Below are 21,892 nucleotides of genomic sequence, written 5' to 3'. Positions count from 1 at the left end.
GAAATCACCAAGAAAAGGCACAAAAATGCAAAGTAGTCTGGTAAAAGGGTACTTCTTTACAACATGGAAGATTAAACAAGAAGGCAGTGGACTGGGCTGCCTTATTTGACCTCCGCTGGAAATGTTCATAGCAGATTACTTGATTTTGATTTTTTTTTTTTTTTTTTTTACAGCTCCATGTTCACAAATGACCCAGACCATGAAAGCATCAGGAATATTGATTTGAGGGTTGCAAATAAGTTATAACAAGTAGCTGAAATTGCAAATACAAAATCTTCAAATAATGAGGATTGACTGTAATTTTTCAGTGGAAGAAAACGAACTGAATTCAGGGTAACCAACTACTTGTCAATGTTTGGACAATTCCATCTTCCTGTGAAGTCTATCCGTGGCTTCTCATTCTATCTCTTGGGACTACAAAAGTAAGGTTAAAATCTTCATTTCCTGCAAGTCATTCAACTGTTTGCAAAGAGCCACATCAGTCCCATAATCCTATTCTCTAAGGTATTTACACCCTTTATTCAACTGAATCTCAATGGCAACAAGGTTTGTAATTTCCTCAGGAGTTTGACAAGACTCTGAAACTGTTGAATCTGAGTTGATCCTTTGACATCTTATGCTCTGGCCTTTCCCAGCCCATGCAAGTTCGCTCTCTAGCAACAAATCTCCAATTAGCAATTACTCAGTAAATATACAGAAAACCTGAAATAATAGAGAATCAGTCATTTCTGTTTTTCATTTTGGCATAGAGGGTTAAACCTCACCTGTTCGCTCTGGACAGCAGCACAATCAAGTCAGGCCTAGAATCTCTGTCTGTTAAATCCTAGTTATGTGTTTTGTACTTTCTACCACATCGGGGCTCTCAGGAAGATACATCTGTGAACTAACATTTGGTTCCTGGTTGAAATTTAAGAATAACCCCCAAAGATCAGCCCACTACAAACATGTTACCTGTCAAAGAGGAATCATTATGGACATGACACTAGAAGATAAAATGTATACTTTTTCTTTGATGTAAAATTGAATTTTAAGTCACACAAAAAGAAACCCTCTTTTCATTGCTGTTTCCCTTTTGTATTTGAGAAAGGGCTATACCTCGAGAAGGAGAGGATCAAGCATAGTAGCCCAGAAACTGGACACTTGGGTCTTTTGGCCAATCTGCCCAGCAGATGTGTTTTCTTGGGCCAACAAATTGTTGTCATTCACAGGGTTTGTTTTTTTAATTAGTGGGTAGCACTTGAAAATCAATTTCACATATAATTCTAAATTTATGGTTTCTCTTGAAAAATCAGATGACTGCCCTGGGCTGACTTTTCTAAAAGGGAACACTCTGTGGGAGTCTGATAGTAGCTGCCCCTTTTGCCTGGGGTGTGTGCTTTTTCTGATTTGCCATAGTCTCTAACGTTTGCATTGCCTCCTACCTCTGAAGTTTTCCGTCTTATAGTTATTTATTTTAGTCTGTGACTACTATTTTGCCAGCTAAAACAATTGAAGTGTTCCTACCACAATGCTTTAAAATATTTTCTGACTTCACAACATATCATTTTATATGAAAATGTGTATTATAATTGGGTGTAGTATTTGGGATTCCCATTGCATATTATAGGTTAAACGTAGTATTCTTAGTCATATTAAGCTGGAAAGAAAACTCTAATTAAGGTTATGCATCATTTATAAAAAGCTGTTCAATTTTGTGCTTACTATTTTTGGCAGTTTTTGTATTTCTCAGTGTCACTTTCTTCGCTGGAGGCGAACGTTTGGATCAAGAGACAATCTTTAACACCTACCCCTCCTCAGGTGTTTTACATGAGCAATATTGATATCAATTTGCATATGCAAAAGCATGCCTTCTAGCCACAGTGCACAACTCTTAAGACATGTTGTTGAGTTTTAGAGGGCATAAAATCTCAAGTCTAGAAGTCATGCTTTGATTCTTTTTAATTTTATTATTATTTTTGAGATGGAGTTTTGCTCTTGTTGCCCAGGCCAGAGTGCAATGGCATGATCTCAGCTCACTGCAACCTCCACCTCCTGGATTCAAACCATTCTCCTGCCTCAGCCTCCCAAGCAGCTGAGATTACATGCTTGCGCCACCAGACCTGGCTAATTTTGTATTTTTAGTAGAGATGGGGTTTCACCATGTTGGTCAGTCTTGTCTCAAACTCCTGACTTCAGGTGATCCACCAGCCTTGGCCTCCCAAAGTGCTGAGATTACAGGCATGAGCCATTGCACCTGGCCCCATGCTTTGATTCTTATTCACTGTCTTCAAAGCTTAGCCTTTGTCCAGTCACAGCAAAAAGCCTCTGGACTCAATGAAACAATAAGTAGACGAAAAAGACCTGGGTTTAAAATAACAGCAGCAGCAGCAGCAGCAACAATCACCACATCCATAGCAGCAGCAGCAGCAGCAGCAGCAGCAGCAGCAGCAGCAGCAGCACAAGCTCAGCCTCTTGTCAACCCTTTCCCCTCTCAGCACTAACAAGGCAAGAGGATGGGACTGTCTTTCTGGACTCTAGAACTGTGTGTATGTGGGGAATTTGGGAATTTTTTTTTTCTTTTTAGGACAGACTTGAAATTCATGCAGTCATATTTCTATTTTTACTAGAACATTACAGTGGGGGAGCAAGCATTCCTTGTGATTTAACCCATAGCCCTGCCTCCTCTGGGCCAGATATTCACTACATGTTTTTGACACGTACATATATGGGTCTTGTTTATTGCAAGTTCAAACTTCTACTCTGGGAATGGGTTGCGAGGATTAGTTTTGTGGTTGCACTTTGGAAATATGTGGTGATGCATATTCAATGGCTTTGCAATGTAGCTATTCCAAGTAAGTCATGTTGGTTCATGGATGCTTGCCCTTTAGACAATAAGATTGTTAAATATATAATCATGATGTCAAAGGCTCATTTATTTTCTTCTTTGTGTCACAGTGGAATTCTATCATTTGTTATGGAAGAATTGTAACTTTAACATTTCACCAGATTGGAGCACAGATTATGTCTCACCCTTTTGTCATTAAATGGACTTTTTTCCCCCAAGTGAATAATTGCTTGTCCAGAATTCTCTTCTGGGCTCATCTAGTACCATGTGGAATTCTTTTTCTTACAGCTGTTCTCAAATAGGAAATTCAGTACCCATCACATTTATTCTAAAGCACACATGAACACAGAATAATTTTTGCATATTCTATGATTAAAATTTTTTATTGAATGAAAGTAGTAAAAATATATCTGATAGTGCTGTCCCTTGGGTCATTGCATCAGGAACAGTGGTCATTGGTTATTATTCTTTGATCTCACCTCTATCCGTCAGCTTAGGCTGCTATACTACGGTAACATTTAACCTCACAATCCCAGTTATGGTGGTTTACAACGACAAAGCTTCACTGCTTGCTCATGTTACATGTCAGTTGTGGGTCATTGCTTACAGCTCAGTTTCACGATGTTTTTACTCTGGGAACTAAACTGACAAAGCAGCCCCTAACTGGAGAATCATTGGGCTTATTGCAGACAGGAAGAAAGAGGGAAGTTAAATTTGCCATGCCTCATAAAGCTTCTTCTCAGCAATCGTGCATGTTATTTACAGTCACATTTTACTGCCCAAGCAAGTCATATGACCAAGCCTGACATCAACAGAGCAGGGAAGTACAATTCTTTCACAAGATGGGGCATAAAATATTTGGAAACAGTAATAAATTCAACCTTAGCCTTCTGCTTAATCACAAAAATTCATGCATCTCTTTTCTGCACCCAAAATATACTCACTCTTCTAAAAGAAACAATCCAACAGTGTCATCACCCTGTCAGGCTCAATGTCCAGGACTGCACAACAGTCTCCAAATCGGGTCTGAGTGTGGGGCCACTTGAGCTGGAGGCTTATATAAAAAACAGTTATACCTGATGTAATGACGAGTTGATGGGTGCAGCACACCAACATGGCACAAGTATACATTTGTAACAAACCTGCACGTTATGCACATGTACCTTAGAACTTAAAGTATAATAAAAATAAAACAAACAAACAAAAAAACACCAAGTTGGCTGGGCACGGTGGCTCATGCCTATAATCCCAGCACTTTTGGAGGTTGAGGCAGGCGGATCACCTGAAGTCGAGAGTTCGAGAGCATCCTGACCAACATGGAGAAACCCCATTTCTACAAAAAATACACAATTAGCTGAGTGTGGTGGTGCATGCCTATAATACCAGCTACTCAGGAGGCTGAGGCAGGAGAGTCGCTTGAACCTGGGAGGCAAAGGCTGCAATGAACCAAGATCGTGCCATTGCACTCCATCCTGGGCAACAAGAGCGAAACAACATCTCAAAACAACAACAAAAAACACAACAAAAAGCACCAAGTCAATCATTTAACCCCCATGTTCTACTCTATGCTCTACTCTGTAGAAGAATAATGACAGGATAACCATGAAAAGCTATTAAAATACATTTGAGAAAGAGAAGAAAATGAGGCACTAGCTAGGAACATTGATCACAACAATTCTGAAATCACATTAGGATGTATTGTGAGGGCCTCTAACACGAAGGTGGGAGATACTCCTCAACTGGACCCCAGCCTCTGTGGGTCTTTATGACTCTTGGTTTCACTCCGTGGGAAGTTCTTCCATTTCCATTTACCTTCTTCTGCAATATTTAAAGAAAAAATTGGACAATATACTTTATCTGAAGACTGAGCAGTTTACTTTTTTGATTTTTTAGTTCATTCTAAGTTGAAAATCTATAACTATATGTACTTATGGGGTAAAGAGTGATATGATTTATGAATACAATGTGAAATAATTAAACCAAGTGAAGCCACAAATCCCTTCCCTTAAATACTTCTCACTTTTTTGTGGTGAGACCATTTGAGATTTACTCTTAGCAATTTTAAAATGTACAGTAAAATATTAATAACCATATGTACCACACTATAAACTCGAGCTAAAAAAACACACTTTTTATGCGGTCTAACTGTCCTTTGATTGTCATTCTCCCCACTGCCAGCCTCTGTAACTATCATTCTGTCATCTGCTTCTATAAGATCAATGTTTTTAGGATGTGCGTATCAGTGAAAACATGCATACAGTAGCCCTCTTTCTGTGCCTTATTTCATTTAGCATAATGTTCTCTAGGTTCATCTGTGTTGTCACAAATGACAGAATTTCCTTTGTAAAAAAAGGCTAAATAATATTCTATTGTTTTTGTATTCCACATTTTCTTTAATCATTCACCTGCTGGTGAACATTTAGAAATGTTAAATGACTTGCACATTGTGCATAGTGTTGCAGTGACATTGGATTGCAGACATCTCTTTGACAAACTGATGTCAAATCTTTTGGAAAAACCCTAGAAGTGGGGTTGCTGAATCACATGGTAGTTCTATTTTTAGTTTTTGAGGAAGCTCCAAATCATAATAGCTGTACTAATTTACATTTCCACAATAGTGTACAAGCATTCCTTTTTCTGCACATCTTTGTCAACACTTGTTATCGTTTCTTTCTATAGTAACCATTATGACGGGTGTGAGATGATACCTCATATGGTTTTAATTTGCATTTCTCTAATGAATAGTGATGTTGAACATTTTTTTCATGTATCTGTTGGTCATTTGTATTTGTTATCTTGAAATAAAAGTCCATTCAACTTTCTTCTTCATTTTTTATTCCCATTGAATTGTTGTAGTTCCTTATATATTTTTGTTATTAACCTCTTTTCAGATGTATTGCTGGCAAATATTTTCTCTCAATGTATAGATTGTTTCTTCACAGTATTATTTCTTTTCCTCTGCAGAAGCTTTTTGGTTAATGTAATTCCATTTATCTATTTTTGTTTTTGTTGCCTGTGCTTGTGGGTCAAATAAAAAAAAATTGCTCAGACCAATGTTGTGTAGTTTTCCCCCTGTATTTTCATCTAGTAGTTTTATAGTGGCTGGTCTTATGTTTAAGTCTTTAACCCATTTTCAGTTGACTTTTGTATATGGCATGAGGAACCCATGATTAGGGTCCAATTCCATGGGTCCAAGGTTATTCGGACCCATGATAAGGATGCAGTTTCATTATTTTGCTTGTAGGCATCTAGTTTTCCAACACCATTTGTTGCAGACAATCCTTTTTTCATTGTGTATTTTTGGTATCTGTGTTGAAAATCAGTTGACTGTACATGCATAGGCCCATTTCTGGGCTTACTATTCTGTTACATTAGTCGATGTGTACATATATTTTTGTGAGTACCATATTGTTTTAATTATTAAAACTTTTTAGTGTAGTGTGAACAAATAGTGTGATGCTTCCAGCTTTGTTTGTTTTGCTTATTGACTTAGCTATTCAGGATTTTTTGTGGTTCCATATGAATTTTAGTACTGTTTTTTCTATTTCTATGAAAATTAACATTGGAGTTTTGATAGTGATTGCTTTGAATTTGTAGATCATTTTGGGTAGTGTGAACATTTTAATAATATTAATTTTTCCAATTCATGAACACAGGTTATCTTTCTATTTATTTGGGTCATCTTCATGTTCTCTCACCAGCTTTTTATAGTTTTCATGTATACATTTTTCACCTTCTTGGTTAAATTTATTCTTACGTATTTTATTTATTCATTTATTGTAGCTATCACAATATAATTGTTTTCTTGATTTCTCTTTTGGTTAACTTGTTGATGTACAGAAATGCTACTGGTTTTTGTGAGTTGACTTTGTATCCTGCAACTTTTTTTATTAGTTCTAATATTTTTTTGGTGGCATCTTTAAGGTTTTCTATATATAAGATCATATCATATCATTAGTAAACATTGGTAGTTTTGCTTCTTTGTTTCCCATTTGGTTGCTTTTTGTGTCTTTTTCTTGCCTGATTGCTCTGGGAAAATTTTCTAATACTATGTCTCATTTCAGATCATAGAGAAAAGGTTTTCAATTTTTCACCATTTTGTATAATGCTAACTGTGAGTTTCTTGTGTATGGCCTTTATTACATGGAGGTACATTTCTTCTACCTAATTTGGTGAGAGTTTTTATTATGAAAGACTGTTGAATTTTGTCAAAAATTTTTTGCATCAATTGAGATGATCATATGTTTTCATTTTTCATTCAGTTAATATGATGTATCACATTTATTGATTTGCACATGTTGATCCACGCTTACCTTCCAGGGATAAATTCCACTTGATCATGGTGGATGATCCTTTTAATGTGATGTTGAATTCTGTTTGCTAGTATTTTGTTGAGAATTTTTGAGTTTGTGTTAATTAAGGATACTGGCCTATAATTTTATTTTTTATAATGTCCTTGTTTGGCTTTGGTATTAGGGTTATATTGGCCTTGTGAAAAGAGTTTGGAAGTATTCCATTTTGAGTATTTTGAAGAGCTTAAGATTGATGTTAATTCTTATTTAATGTTTAGTAGAATTCAACAGTAAAGTAATCAGACCCTGGGATTCCATTTGATGGGAGACTTTTTATTACTGATTCAATCTCCTTCTAATTACTGTGATAAGATATTATTTCTTCATAATTCAGTCTTAGTAGATTATATGCATCTAGAAATGTATCCATTTATTTCCAGGTTGTTAAATTTGTTGGTGTATATTTTTTCATAGTAGTATCCTATAATTCTTTGAATTTCTGTTATTAGTTGTAATGTCTTCTCTTTTATTTCTGATTGCATTTATTTGAGTCTTCTTTCATTTTAAGTCTAGCTAAAGACTTGTCAATTTGTTTCATCTTTTCAAAAAACAGCTTTTAATATTTCTAATCTTTCATATTGTTTTTCTAGTCTGTATTTCATCTATTTCTGGTGGATCTTTAGTATTTTCTTCCTTCTGCTAACGTTGAACTTAATTTGTTCTTCTTTTTCTAGTTCCTTGAGGAGTAAGATTTTGTATATTTGAGATCTTTCTACTTTTTTGATATAGGCATTCATGGCCATAAACTTTTCTCTTAGAACTGCTTTTGCTGTATCCCGTAAGTTTTGGTATATTGTGTTTCCATTTTTGTTTGTTAAGATATTTTTTAAAATTTCCCTTTAATTTCTTCATTGACCTGTTGGTCATTCATAAACTTGTTTTATTTCCATGTATTTGTGTATTATCTGAAATTATTCCTATTGTTGATTTCTAGCTTCATACTATTGTGGTCAGAAGAGATACTTGATACTTGATATGATACTTGATATTACATTTGCTAAGGCTTGTTTTGTGCTCTTACATGTGATTTGTCCTGAGAATTTTTCTTTGCATATGAGAAGAATCCATTGGCATTGGATAAAATGCTTTGTATATGTATGTTAGGTCCACTTGGTCTGAATTTTTTCATTCCATGTTTACTTATTAATTTTCTGTGTGAGTGATATGTCCATTGTTAAAGGTAGGATATTGAAGTCTCCTACTATCATTGTATTGCAATCTATCTCTCCTTTCAGATTTTGAAATATTTGTTTTATTATTTAGGTGCTCTTATATGGTGTATATCTACATTTTAATTGTTATATCCTCTTGATAAATCAACCACTTTTTCATTATGTAATGTACTTCTTTGTCTCTTTTTGCAGTTTTAGACTAAAGTTTATTTTGTCTTATATAAGTATAGCTATTCCTGCTCTCATTTAGTTTCTATTTGCATAAAACATCTTTATGCAAATAGAAACTTTGTCCTTAAAATGAGGAGAGTCTCTTGCAGACAACATATAGTGAGTTCTTGTTTTTTATTCCGTCAATATGTTTTTAATTGAATAATTTAATTCATTTATATTTAATTTAATTTCATTTATATTCAAAGTAATTGTTATAGATAAAGACTTACCATTGCCATTTTGCTATTGTTTTCTGGTTGTTTTATAGGTATGTTGTTTCTTTTTTGATGTCTTCCTTGGTGGTTTGACGATTTTGCATAGTTTTATGCTTTGGATCTTTTTCTTTCTGTTTTGTGCTTCCACTAAGTATTTTTGCTTTAAGGTTACCATGAGGCTTACACAGAACAACTTTTAGGTGTCACAACCTATTTCAAGCTGATAAAAACTTAAGTTTGATTCAATACAATGACTCTACACTTTTATTCCCCTCTTCCCATATTTTATGTTTTGATATCAGAATTTACATTATTTTGTATTGTGTATTCCCTGACAATTTATTTTAGCTATAGTTTTTATTAATATTTTTGTCTTTTACCTCTTCTACTAGGGATAACATTGTTTTACACACCATAGCAATTCCTGTAAGGCAGGTCTAGTGGTAATGAACTTCCTTAACTGTTTAGGAGATTTTTATTTCTCTTACATTTCTGAAAGCTAACTTTGACTGGTAATGTATGTTTTTCTGGCAGTTTTTTTGCCCATCAGCACTTTAAATATAGCATCTCACTCTCTCCTGATCTGCAGGGTTTCTGCTGAGAAATATCCTGATAGTTGTATGGGTACTTCTTTATTGGTGATGTGTTTATCTTTTGCTGCTCTCAGAATTTTTATCTTTGTCTTTAATTTGTGATAGTTTGATTATTATATTTTGGTGAACTCCTCTTTGGATTGAATTTGATTGGAGACCACTGAGCTTCCTGTACCTGAATGTTGCCATCATCCCCAGATTAGGAAAGTCTCCAGTCATTATTTCTTTAAATATGCTTTCTGGTCTTTTTTTCTTTCTTTTACTTCAGCAACTCCTATTATGAAAATGTTTGATCTCTTGATATGTCCCATAATTCTTGTAGGGTTTCTTAATTCTTTTTCATTCTTTTGTCTTTTTGTTCCTGTGACTGGGTAATTTCAAATGTTCTGTCTTCCAGTTCACTGATTCTTTCTTCTGCTTAATTAAATCTGCTGTTGAAGCTTTCTATTAAATTTTTTAGTTCAGTCATTGTAATTGTACTCTTCATCTCTATTATTTCTTCTTAGTTCTTTTTTATTGTTTATAATTGTCAAACTTATCACTTCGTGTATGGTTTTCTAAATTTTATAGTTTTCTCTCTGTATATTCTTGTAGTTTACTGAACTTCATTAAGAGGATTATTCTGAATTCTTTGTCAATGACTTCATAGATCTTCTTATTTAGAGTCCATTACTGGAGCTTTATTAATTTCTTTTGAAGGTGTTATGATTCTCTAATTCTTTGTAATCCTGTATCTTTCTGTTGTCTATGCACTTGAGGAGATAGTTTACTCTTCTGGCCTTTACATGTGTTCTTTGGCAGGGATAGACCTTTCCTATACAGTTTTACCTGTGATTCTGGAAAGGCCACCTGCTGATAACCCTGGGCATGCAGAGATTATTGTGAGTTCTTTAGGTGGCTGGGCTGCTGCCTTTGCTCTGATGTTGAGTGAGGTCTCAGGCTAGGCTGTGATTTCCAGCAAGATCACTTGCTCGGCTCTGCTATCAGGCAAAGTCACTGACTGTATACTGTGATAGTATCTGGTCAGGCTGTTCACAAAATGGGTTCCCTGGCAACCAAATTCTGCTATTTGGTATCTGCACTTGGACGAGGCTTACAGGCTTTGTACTGAGGTTAGTGGGAGTCACCACTTGGGATGGAAATGACCAGAGTCTGTGCTCTTTAGAAATATGCAATTGAGAATTGCCTCCCTGTCAGGGTAGAGCTGTGGGGTGGACTTTTGGCTGAGTCAAACAGTCAAAAGTTTGAATAAATATAGCAGCTCTGGCCCCTGTAGTTATTGAAAATGCAGAGAGGTAGGGGTCTTCCTGCTTAGGTAAGGTCATTGAGTGGGCTTTTTGGCTTAGTTTGACTTTTCAGATCAAGGAGGTCTAGCCCTCCTGCTTTTCTGAAATTCACAGAGGTGGAAGTCTCACTGCCTATATTGGGTTGTTGAGGTAAGCCTTGAGGCTGTGCATAGAGGCTAGCTGTCTAGGTACTTGAGCTAGGTTGAACTTCTCACTGTTCTGAAGGTGACCAGCTCAGCTTTGCAGGTGGACCATGACATTGACTGATATCTCTGATGTGGCACCAAAGCTGGGTGGAACATAGAAGTATCACCAAGATCTGCCTGCTGATTGCTATAACCTCTGCTTCCTTTTTTGTTGTTTCTGCCTGACCTTGGGTGGTCTAGACATGTCAATATCTTCAGTGTTCCCAGTGAGGTGAGACTGGTTGGGTTTTCTGGAAAATGTCTCCAAATGCCAGGAAAGCTGGATGACTGCCTCCAATTCTTTTTCCCCTATGAAAATTATGGGCCTAGTTTTACTATGAAGTGGCTGACAGATAATTTAGAATAATCTTCTAAATAAAGTTCAGTGAACTATAAGAATATACAGATAAAAAAGTATATAAAATGTAGAAAACAATACACAGATAAAATGAGAAGTTTGATAAAGATATAGATAATAGATAAGTAAATCAAAATTCTAGAGATAAAGAGTAAAATGCCCGAACTGAAAATTTTAATAGAGAGCTTCAACAGCAGAAATCCTCTCCATTGGGCATTGTGCCAACTTGGGAGAAGAGGAGACACAGTCAAGTCAAAGTGAGACTATTTTTCTTATCTTTCTAATTTTTATTTTTATTCAGTTCTGTGGACCACTTTGGTGACTCAGGCTTGTTTTCAAGTACTGAGGGTTTTAAAAAGATGTTCTGGGCTGTGGGTAGTTGCTAATTGAACTTTCTGTGGAGGGAAGTGGAGTTTGAAACTTTCTATGCTGCCATCTTGCTGACCTAAGCAGCTTTTTCAATCTGTTTCCTGCTTATTGAGTCAAAAGGACATTTCGGTTTTCAAATAGTTGCAGTCTGCCTTAGTCTCTTTTGATATTACAACTCTCTGAGTAACTGAGTCCATTTTTAAACAATTAGAATGATAAAATTAATATTTATCTATAGTCATGCCCACAATTCCTTTTGAAAAATTCTGGTCTCTCCTAGTTATGGCTGCAGTATTTGTTTTCTATTACTATACTATAATAAATCACCACAAGCATAGTATTAAATTCTTGACAATAGTTAATAATGGTTTTAAATCAATACAAATTTATTATTGTACAGTTCTGGAGGTTATAGTGATTGGCATGCAGATCTTGGTGATACTTCTATGCTCCTGCCAGCTTTGATGCCATATTGGAAATATCAGTTAATGTCATGGCCCACCTGAAAAGCTGACCTGATCACCTTCAGAACAGTGAGAAGGTCAACCTAGCCTAAGCCCTAGAAGTCCAAAATGTGTCTCATAGGCTAAAACTGAAGGTGTTGGTAAGGCCGTGTTCCTTTTGAGGCTCTAGGTGAAAATCTGTTATTTTTTTTCCCCAGATTTTAAAGGATCATTTTATTCCTTGGCTCATGGCCCAATCCATCTTCAAAGCCAGCAATCCCATCACTCTAACCTCTGCTTCCCTCATCACATTTCCTTCTCTGACTCTTCTCCTGCCACCCTTTTTCACCTATAAGAACTTTATGATTGTATTAGGTCTACTCAGATAATTCAGGGTAATCTCCCCAGTTCAAAATTCTTAATAACATTATCATGTAAGGTGTTAGCAAGAGACCATGAGATCTGTAGGGAAAAAAGAAAATATTTTTTATAGAAAACAATCTGCAGATTGGGAGGTTGCAGCCTCTGGTGTGTACTCTGAAGAAGAAAGGGATGTTCTGGCTTGAATAAGAAAAGTTCTTGCCTAGGCTCTCAGTCAGCTTTGTTTATGCAAATGAAGAATTTGGCTTGTTCTGTTCTCATTGGTTGAAATAGTCAAGCTCTAATTGGGTGATTTCCAAGCCCAAAGCCAGAAGTCTCTGTCATATATTTTTTTCAAATGACTGGTGGGGATTATTGGTCACAGTTTATCTTGGCTCTGGTTATAGGAGCTATTCTGGTTCAGGAGTATAAAGTAGGATGTTTGTCAAAAGCTGTGTATCCTGAGAACCCAGGGTGTGTGACCACTCTCTCACCATGCTATGACCATCTGGCTCTGTTTTTAAATTTAGAGGTTCTATATTATCACAGAAATCCCAGAGAGCTTGGAGTCTTATTTTATAATTTAATTTCACAAAGGTAATATATACTCACAGGGATTCAGAAAGACTTGGACATATTTGGGTGGGGGCATTATTCTGCCTACAACAGGTACCTTGTATTTGACTGATTTTCATGTGAGAGGCATTTTCCTGAGTCTTTTTTCCTTGAACCATTTTCTACAACTGAAGAGATCTGCTATTTGTCATCTTAATTCATAATTTTTCACAAAAAGATTTCTATTTAGTTATAATTTAACTTTGTCTTTTAGCACAATTAAGTTTTAGTAAAATTTCCTCAGATCAGAAAGCATTAACTGTAGAAATACTAAAATATTCTTTTCAGAGCCCCACATTATGATGCAAGGTGGTACTGGAGCTGAAAGCTAGTAGAGTAGTACTTGTTATGGGAAGAGCAAAAAAATGGATTCTTGTAAAGGACAAATTCTTCAGTGAAATTAATTTTGAGTTACATTCTTTTAGCCTTTGTGGAAGAAGGGAGACTGGAGACAGAAGACACATTTTGAAGCCGTGTGGGATTCTGGGTTTGAGAGATTAGATCTGGATAACACAAAGATATAGAAAAAGAATGAAAGTAACAAAATGTATTCCCTTTTCTGCTAGAGGGAATTGGTGAGATTGGGGTAAGCACAGGTGGGGACGCTTACAGCACGTTGTCAGGTCACTGGAATGGCAGGCAGCAGAGTGGACAGGTTATAAATATGTTGAAAAAACATGCTATTTACTGCCCCCATCCATAATAATGTGAATACTTTTGAAGGGTACAGGAGGAAGGAAATGTGGGAGTGATACGGGATTGTTCTGAATGGGTTTGAAATTGGGGGTAGTGCACATGTCTAGGTAAGATGTGGGTCTAGGTCATGGAGAGTGGGATGAGAAAAATAGCGGTGAAGAAAGAAGGGTTTGAGAACTCACAGTAACATCAAACGAGGTAGTGAGGAGGGAAGGATGAAAGTCATATACAATGTTCTAATTGATCAGTAGGCCTTCTGGGATCACAGAGACTCAAAGGCCAGGAAAGTAAAAGTGAATGCTAGGAGAATGGGAAGAGATGTAAAAGAGAAAATGATGACACATGAATGTTTATGAAAATGATTTCTCATTCAATAATATATGTATTCTTGTCATTAGATATTTTTCTCCAACATTGTTTTGAATAATGCTTTTTGACTTTGATAACATAATTTTTGCAGACAGTCCCTGTTCTCCTTAGTGGAATAGAGTGGGAGAAATAAGAGAAACACATAGTGTACATTCATGCAATTTTATTCTGGGTCATTGCATCCCAGGCCTTTAGGTCACTGTGTTTGGCTCATTACTCGTATCTTTTAAAATGTTCCCACAGAAAGATTAGGAAACTGCCAGGATTTTTCCCTTTTGGAGAGGTCTTTAACATTTATAAACAATTACCTGTGGACGTTGTCCATTCTATTATACCAGTCCTGTGAGACAGATATTATTATTCACATTTTGCAAATGAAAAATTTGAAACTTAGAGCAGTCGATAACTTATCCAAGGATACACAGTGCATAGTTAGTAAAGCCAAAAATGAAATTGATGTTCTCTTTCATAAAATGCCATTCTTGTTCTTTATTCCCTAAAGACCTAAAGAACTTTACTCCCTAAAGAACTAATTTATTATTAAAATAATCAGAATCTCATCTATAGATTTGGAAGGATTGCAAATATCAAGGGTCCAATAAGTAACATATTGACAGATCATTAAAGCAGCTGGTAGAAATGGAGAGAAAACAATTGTAGAAGCCAAATTTGGAGGTCAAGAATGTGACCAAGTTTCTATGTGGCAAATTTTCCTGATAATTGACCGTTGTTCTTACCATATTGCCCTAAAATGCTTCCTGTGACTGATAATTGATGTTATGGTGGCACGTGAGGGGCTTAGAAGAAAATGCCACACTGTCCCAGGGCTTAATCTTGTTACTGGGCCTTCCTATAGTATCCCATTCTCCACACTTGTAGGAATAAACAACAACCATACAGGTTATCCTGGGAGTTGCCTAGGAATGTCGAGAAAATACAGAAATAAAATCTATTAAAACCATAAGGAACTTTGGACCTGGCAAATGATATCTTGATTTTGTGCATTGACATCATGGCAAAATTAAATTTAGCATCATGAAACCAAAGGAAATGTTAATAAGACGTTTTTACCTAATAATACTTGCAAAGTCTTGATAGGTATTGAAGGGGGAATGGAGGGGAACATGGTTCCTGTCCAGGACATAATGGCTATAAAAGGGCTAGCAAAGCATGCTTTTAGAGAATATTTTGTATTAACAAGAGGTTAATTACCTCTTTGAGGACACTGACAGAAAGAACATTAATAAGAACAGAGAAGCAGAGAGCCTTGGAAATCATGCTTTTATTTGAATGGAGGAAGAAATAAAAGGAGGGGTAAAATGAAATCTTGCCACACTGCATGCTCCCTCCTCTCTCTGTTCCTGTCCATTTCTGATACTAAAATGAGAATCTTTCTTAACTGAGCATGCTTCAATCACATTGCAGAATCTTTTCATGTTTATCCTAAATTTGAAGATGTGGGAGAATTAGAAATGATTGAAAAACTGGATCCAGTCCAGCACACCCAAGTGGAGTGTTTTAGAACCTTTCCAGATTGAGAGTAGATAGAGTGTAGCCATTTATTACTTTTTATTATGGAAGGCAGTAATCTGTAAGGTCCATCCTGACTAAAATAGGTTCTTTTTTTCCCTTTAAATAGAATGCCAAATAGAATTGGCAGTGCTTCCTTGAAAATTAATTCAAATGTACATAACTATTTTAAGGGCTATATTGATATTACATATACTTTCTGAACAGGATAGCTGGACCACATAATAATGCTACAGTATTTATAAAAGTACTTTAGTATAATAGCATATGTTTATGAAACACTACTTTTAGCCAGGCACTGTTCTAAACCTTAGTATGTATTAACTCATTTAATCCTCGTAACAACCCTTTGTTATGATTATCATTCCTCTTGTATAAAAGATAAAAACTAAGCACAGACAAGTTAAGGTTGCTCCAAATTACACAGCAATTATGTACTAGAGGCCAGGATTTAGCATGAGCAGTTTGATTCCAGAGCCTAGTCTCTTCCATGCCCTTCTGCCTCTGTGGACACACATTACCTGTATCTAGCTTATAACATTCCTTTTTCTATTGTAATAGATTTCTTGATCAATGGATTTCCCATTTATAATTAGTTAATTGTGATTGCAGTACTGCTTATTCTATTATTTTTCCTGCCTTGGGGATAAATTCATTTCAAATTATAACATAATAAAATGTACATATAGGAGATATGGCTGGAACATACCAGGAAACAAGCAGTTTTGCCTTCAATTATGTAGGGTTTGAAATGCAACACACATAATTGCTGCATTTCTCAATCTCATAACTATTAGCTTCCAGACTATGTTGTCAATCTCTTCACTAAGACAATATTATCTTTCAGATACTCAAATGTGGTGTTTAGACATTGCAGCTCTGCTTCTAGTGAAGTCATTGAAATATATGTTTGTGGATATATATAGAGAACACATTTCTGCTGGCTTTCTTGGGCAGATTACTTGGGCAGTCTAGCTGAGTAAGAAAATATTGAGCTCAGGAATCCATTTCCATCCTAGTTACAGCACTTACTAGCAATATTTGGCAATTATTTAGTTTCTGTATTAGTCTGTTTTCATGCTGCTGATAAAGACATACCTGAGACTGGATAATTTATAAAGAAAAAGAGGTTTAATGGACTCACAGTTCCATGTGGCTGGGGAGGCCTCATAATCAAGGCAGAAGGTGAAAGGCATGTCTTATATGGCAGCAGACGAGGGAATGAGAACCATGTGAACGGATAAACCTCTTATAAAATTGTCACATCTAGTGGGACTCACTCACTACCATGAAAACAGTGGGGGAAACTGCCCCATGATTCAGTTGTCTTCCACAGGGTCCCTCCCACAACACATGGGAATTATGGGAACTACAAGGTAATATTTGAGTGAAGACACAGGTAAACCATATCATTCCACCCTGGCCCCTCCCAAATCTCATGTCTTCACATTTCAAAAGCAATCATGCCTTCCCAACAGTCTCCAAAAGTCTTAACTAATTTCAGCATTAACTCAAAAGTCCATAGTCCAAACTATCATCTGAGACAAGGCAAATCCCTTCTGCCTATAAGCCTGTAAAATCAAAGACAAGTTACTTCCTAGATACAATGAGGGTTTAGGCATTGTGTAAATACAGCCATTCCGAATGGGAGAAATTGGCCAAAACAAGGGGGCCACAGGCCCCATGCAAGTCCAAAATCCAGCGGAGCAGTTAAATCTTAAAGCTCCAAAATGATCTCTTTTGACTCCTTGTCTCACATCCAGGTCACACAGATGCAAGAGGTGGGTTCCCATGATCTTGGGCAGCTCTGCATCTCTGTCATTGTCAGGTACAACCGCCCTCTGGGTTCCATTCATGGGCTGGCATTGAGTGTCTGTGGCTTTTCCAGTTGCAAGGTGCAAGCTGCCGTTGGATCTTCCATTCTGGGGTTTGGAGGATAGTGGCCTTCCCCTCATAGCTCCAGTAGGCAATGTCCCAGTAAGGACTCTGTGTGGGGGCTTCAACCCCACATTTCCTTTCCACACTGCCCTAGCAGAGGTTCTCCATGAGGGCCCTGCCCCTGCAGCTAACTTTTGCCTGGATATCTAGGCATTTCCATACATCATCTGAAATCTAGGTAGAGGTTCCTAAACCTCAGTTCTTGACTTCTGTGCACTCACAGGCTCAAAGCCACATGGAAGCTCCCAAGACTTGGGGCTAGCACCCTCTGAAGCCACAGCCTGAGCTCTACCTTGGCACCTTTTAGCCATGGCTACCACAGCTGGGACACAGGGTGCTAAGTCCCTAGACTGCACACAGCAGGGGGCCCTGGGCCCAGCCCACAAAACCATTTTTTCCTCCTAGGCCTCTGGGCCTGTGATGGGACAAGCTGTCTTAAAGATCTCTGACATGCCATGAAGACATTTTCCCCATTGTCTTAGGTGATTTACTTTTGGCTCCTTGTTACTTATGCAAATTTTTGCAGCTGACTTGAATTTCTCCTCCAAAAATGATTTTTTCTTTTCTATTGCATTATCAGGCTGCAAATTTTCCAAACTTTTATGCTGTGTTTCCCTTTTAAAAGTGAATGCTTTTAACAGCACCCAAGTCACCTCTTGAATGCTTTACTGGTTAAAAATTTCTTCCACCGGATTACCCTAAATTATCTCCCTCAAGTTCAAAGTTCCTCAAATCTCTAGGGCAGGGGCAAAAATGCTGCCAGTTTCTTTGCATAGCAAGAGTGACCTTTACTCCTGTTCCCAAAAAGTTCTTCATCTCCATCTGAGACCACTTCTGCCTGGATTTCATTGTCCATATCACTATCGGCCTTTTGGTCAAAGCCATTCACAAGTCTCTAGGAAGTTCCAAACTTTCCCACATTTTCCTGTCTTCCTCTGACTCCTCCAAACTGTTCCAACTTCTGCCTGGTACCCAGTTCCATAGTTGCTTTCACATTTTCAGGTATCTTTACAGCAGCACCCCACTCTCCATACCAATTTACTGTATTAGTCTGTTTTCATGCTGCTGATAAAATCATACCTGAGACTGGAATGTCTTTATAAATTTATAAATTTATAAAGAAAAAGAGGTTTAATGGACTCACAGTTCCACGTGGCTGGGGAGGCTTCACAATCATGGAGGAAGGTGAAAGGCATGTCTTACATGGCCGCAGGGAGAATGAGAACCAAGCGAAAGGGGTTTCCCCTTATAAAACCATCAGATCTCGTGAGACTTATTTATTACCATGAGAACAGTATGGGTGAAACAGCCTCCGTAGTTCAGTTATCTTCCACTAGGTCCCTCCCACAACACATGGGAATTATGGGAGCTAGAATTCAAGATGAAATTTGGGTGGGGACACAGCAAGACCATATCAGTTTTATTACCTTGTTGTTTGCCCATCTGTAAAATGGAGAAATTTCTATTCTCCTCACAGAGTGTTGTGAGGATTAAGTTTGATAAAACATGAATGCCCACCTCATAGTAGCTGCTTATTAAGAAGGGAGAAACAACAATAAACACAACAACATTATTATTATTTATAGGATAGACTCTTCAAGTGGGCATGCTACTCTAATTGCTGTCCCATGTATTTGTGGATAGTAGTCAAATGATATGGTTGAAGAAACTTTGTGTAAAAAGAAACCAGTTGGTTAAAAGAACATTAATTTTTTTTAAAACTTCTTCTAATCTCTCTATGCATAGATTCTTTCCCAGTGTTCCTATACATGATCCATACATTCTTTTAGTATAAAACATATGACTCTATTTTGTATTTAATTTATTCAAATGTAAGTCTACCAGATATGACTACAAACTCTTTGAGATAAAGGAGCAAGACTAACCAGTAAATTAGTCTTCATAGCTACAGCATGACACACTGTCTGCTAAGAGTAGGTGCTTATTAAATGATTGTATAATAAATGAATACACTAATTTTAAGTACTCAATGTAGGCATTATTTGAAACACAGCATTATACTGGAAAACTATGAATATGGTTCAGTGATTGCATGTTTGATTAATCATACTTACCTGAAGTGAGAAATACTTTCGATATTCTCATTAAAAAAATTCTTTGGGAAAGCTAGGTTCTATAGGGCCATTCATGCTAAAATAACATGGTTATTATTTTTGGTGATAAATAAATCTGTTTTCTATGGAATTATGTTAACAGAGCAAATGAGTCAACTGAAAAAAGCAATGTATAATTTCCGTGGAGTAAGCTAAAGAAAAGTTTCTGGGGGAAAAAAAAGCACATTGTTCCATTATTTAAATTTTGTTGCCATTATAATTTTTTCAATAGTTGATCAGTGATAATCCTATTTGTAGTAAGGTTGTTGATGGTTAAAATGCTTGACGACCAAGTTTTAAACTAACAGGTAAAGATTATAGGCTTTATCTGACATAAATAAGGCTGTAATAGAAGAAGATATCATAACATTTCTGTGATTCCCATCTGACTTGCCTATGATGACAGTACAGTGTGTGACTGCCCATGTATATTTTTGCTACCCTAAAATCAGGGGTTATGAGGAGGGGGAAATAGTTTTTAGTAGTATTATCCTTTTCAAGAGCCAGCTCTCAATTAGTGAGATGGGATCCATTATTTTTCCCCTGCTTTTCTCCAGTGGCCCATTACCTTTGCTCTACTTGAACTGAAGAGAACATTCAGGGATTTGTGGCAGTCTACTGAAAGTTTTACAACTGGAATTGACTTTTCAGGATTGGGCAGCAACACCCAGGATATTAAACTGACACTTCTGAATTTCCCAGGGCGGCTAGCACACATCTGGTATTCATTTCTGTACAGTTTACAGAATGGTAATTTTCTAAGTCACAGGGGTCTGGAGAAAGTTGTTGCTGACAGGAGTTTTGAAAAGATGATTAAAGGTGTGACATATATGCTACAGGATTGTCCCAGATCTTTGATAATTTGGCAATCAGGCTATTGGAAGATTCGTCACCATCACTGTCAGTCTGGTTTTCAATCTATATGCAGTGATGTTGAACAATTCAAACAGGAGAGAGAAGGATAATGAAATAAATGACAGAGGGAAAGTGGAGATGGAGTGCCTTCAGGCATGATCTAAAAGGGATCGTTTGAAAGGAATTAGAGAAGTGCAGGGATGTATTGTGGTCCAAGTGTCTGTTTGCACTGGGTACACACCTTTACATTGGTAAGATTCTGAAAACAAGGCTACTTTCTCAGACTAGAACGCAAAAGGCTTTTAAAGCTAAATTGAAAACTTGTGCAGTTAAACTGAAAAACAGTAGAAAGTATTACTATTACCATACTCATGAGAAGGGAAACTGAGTGGAACAGTATTAAAAAACTTTGAGTGTTTTTCTGTTGTTGTCGTCATCGTTTTTTACTGGGTGTATGACCTTGGGCATGTTACCTAATCCCTCTAGGTTTTAGTTTTCTTATCTATAAATAAGGAAATAATACCTACCTCAAATATGTTTTGAGGATTCAATGAAAAGATGCAATAAAGCACACTGTAATATGAAACACTGAAGACATTTTAGTTATTCTTTTATAATTAATATGCAATTATTATTGTATTTAAAGGAAAGAGAGCTGTCTGTAGAGCTGTTTTCAGTTTTCAGAGGAGCTGAAGGGAGAGAATGTAAACAATCACTGAGCTAATAGAGTTGCTCAAAGAACAGAAAAACAGCTCATATTCTATATGGGGAATGCATTAAGAAAGTCCAATTTTACTTTGCCAAGTAATGGACTTATTAATATTAACAGATCTTTTAGAGTGACATTTTGTTTGGTACTAAGAAATCCTAATCGTTCAATTTGTTTCCTTGAATTTTAAATAGAAAATACTCTGGGGATGCATTACCTTAAAGAAGTTACCAACTTTAGGGAAAAATGTTTTATCACTTTTGCTTGACAAATGTCTAACAAATGCCTGAGACTCTTTTAGAGGGTTCACAGAGTCAAAAGTATTTTCATAATAATTCTATGGTGTTATTTGCCTTTTTTTTTTTTTTAACTTTCTCTCGCTCACAACTGTTCAATGAAAATTTCCAGAGGCTGCATGATACATAATATTTTAATGAAGTAAGTGCAGTAGGAGATGGAGAATCTAGTGCCTTTCTTATTAAGCCATATATTAAAGAGATTTGGAAAATCTCAATGCCATTCTTCTCAGTAATTTTTTTTTTATTTTGGAAAATGTAAAGTTTTTTGAAAATAAAAATATGCTATCTGCACTGTACAAATTTGTTATTGTTATTTTAAAAAAGAATTAAGTACTTAAAAATTTCTCTGTTGAAATATAAAATATGAGAAATAATGACAGATACAATACACACAAGC

Source organism: Mandrillus leucophaeus, unplaced genomic scaffold, assembly GCF_000951045.1.
Source record: "Mandrillus leucophaeus isolate KB7577 unplaced genomic scaffold, Mleu.le_1.0 Scaffold592, whole genome shotgun sequence".
Lineage (NCBI taxonomy): Eukaryota > Metazoa > Chordata > Mammalia > Primates > Cercopithecidae > Mandrillus > Mandrillus leucophaeus.
This window is presented reverse-complemented; position numbering follows the sequence as displayed.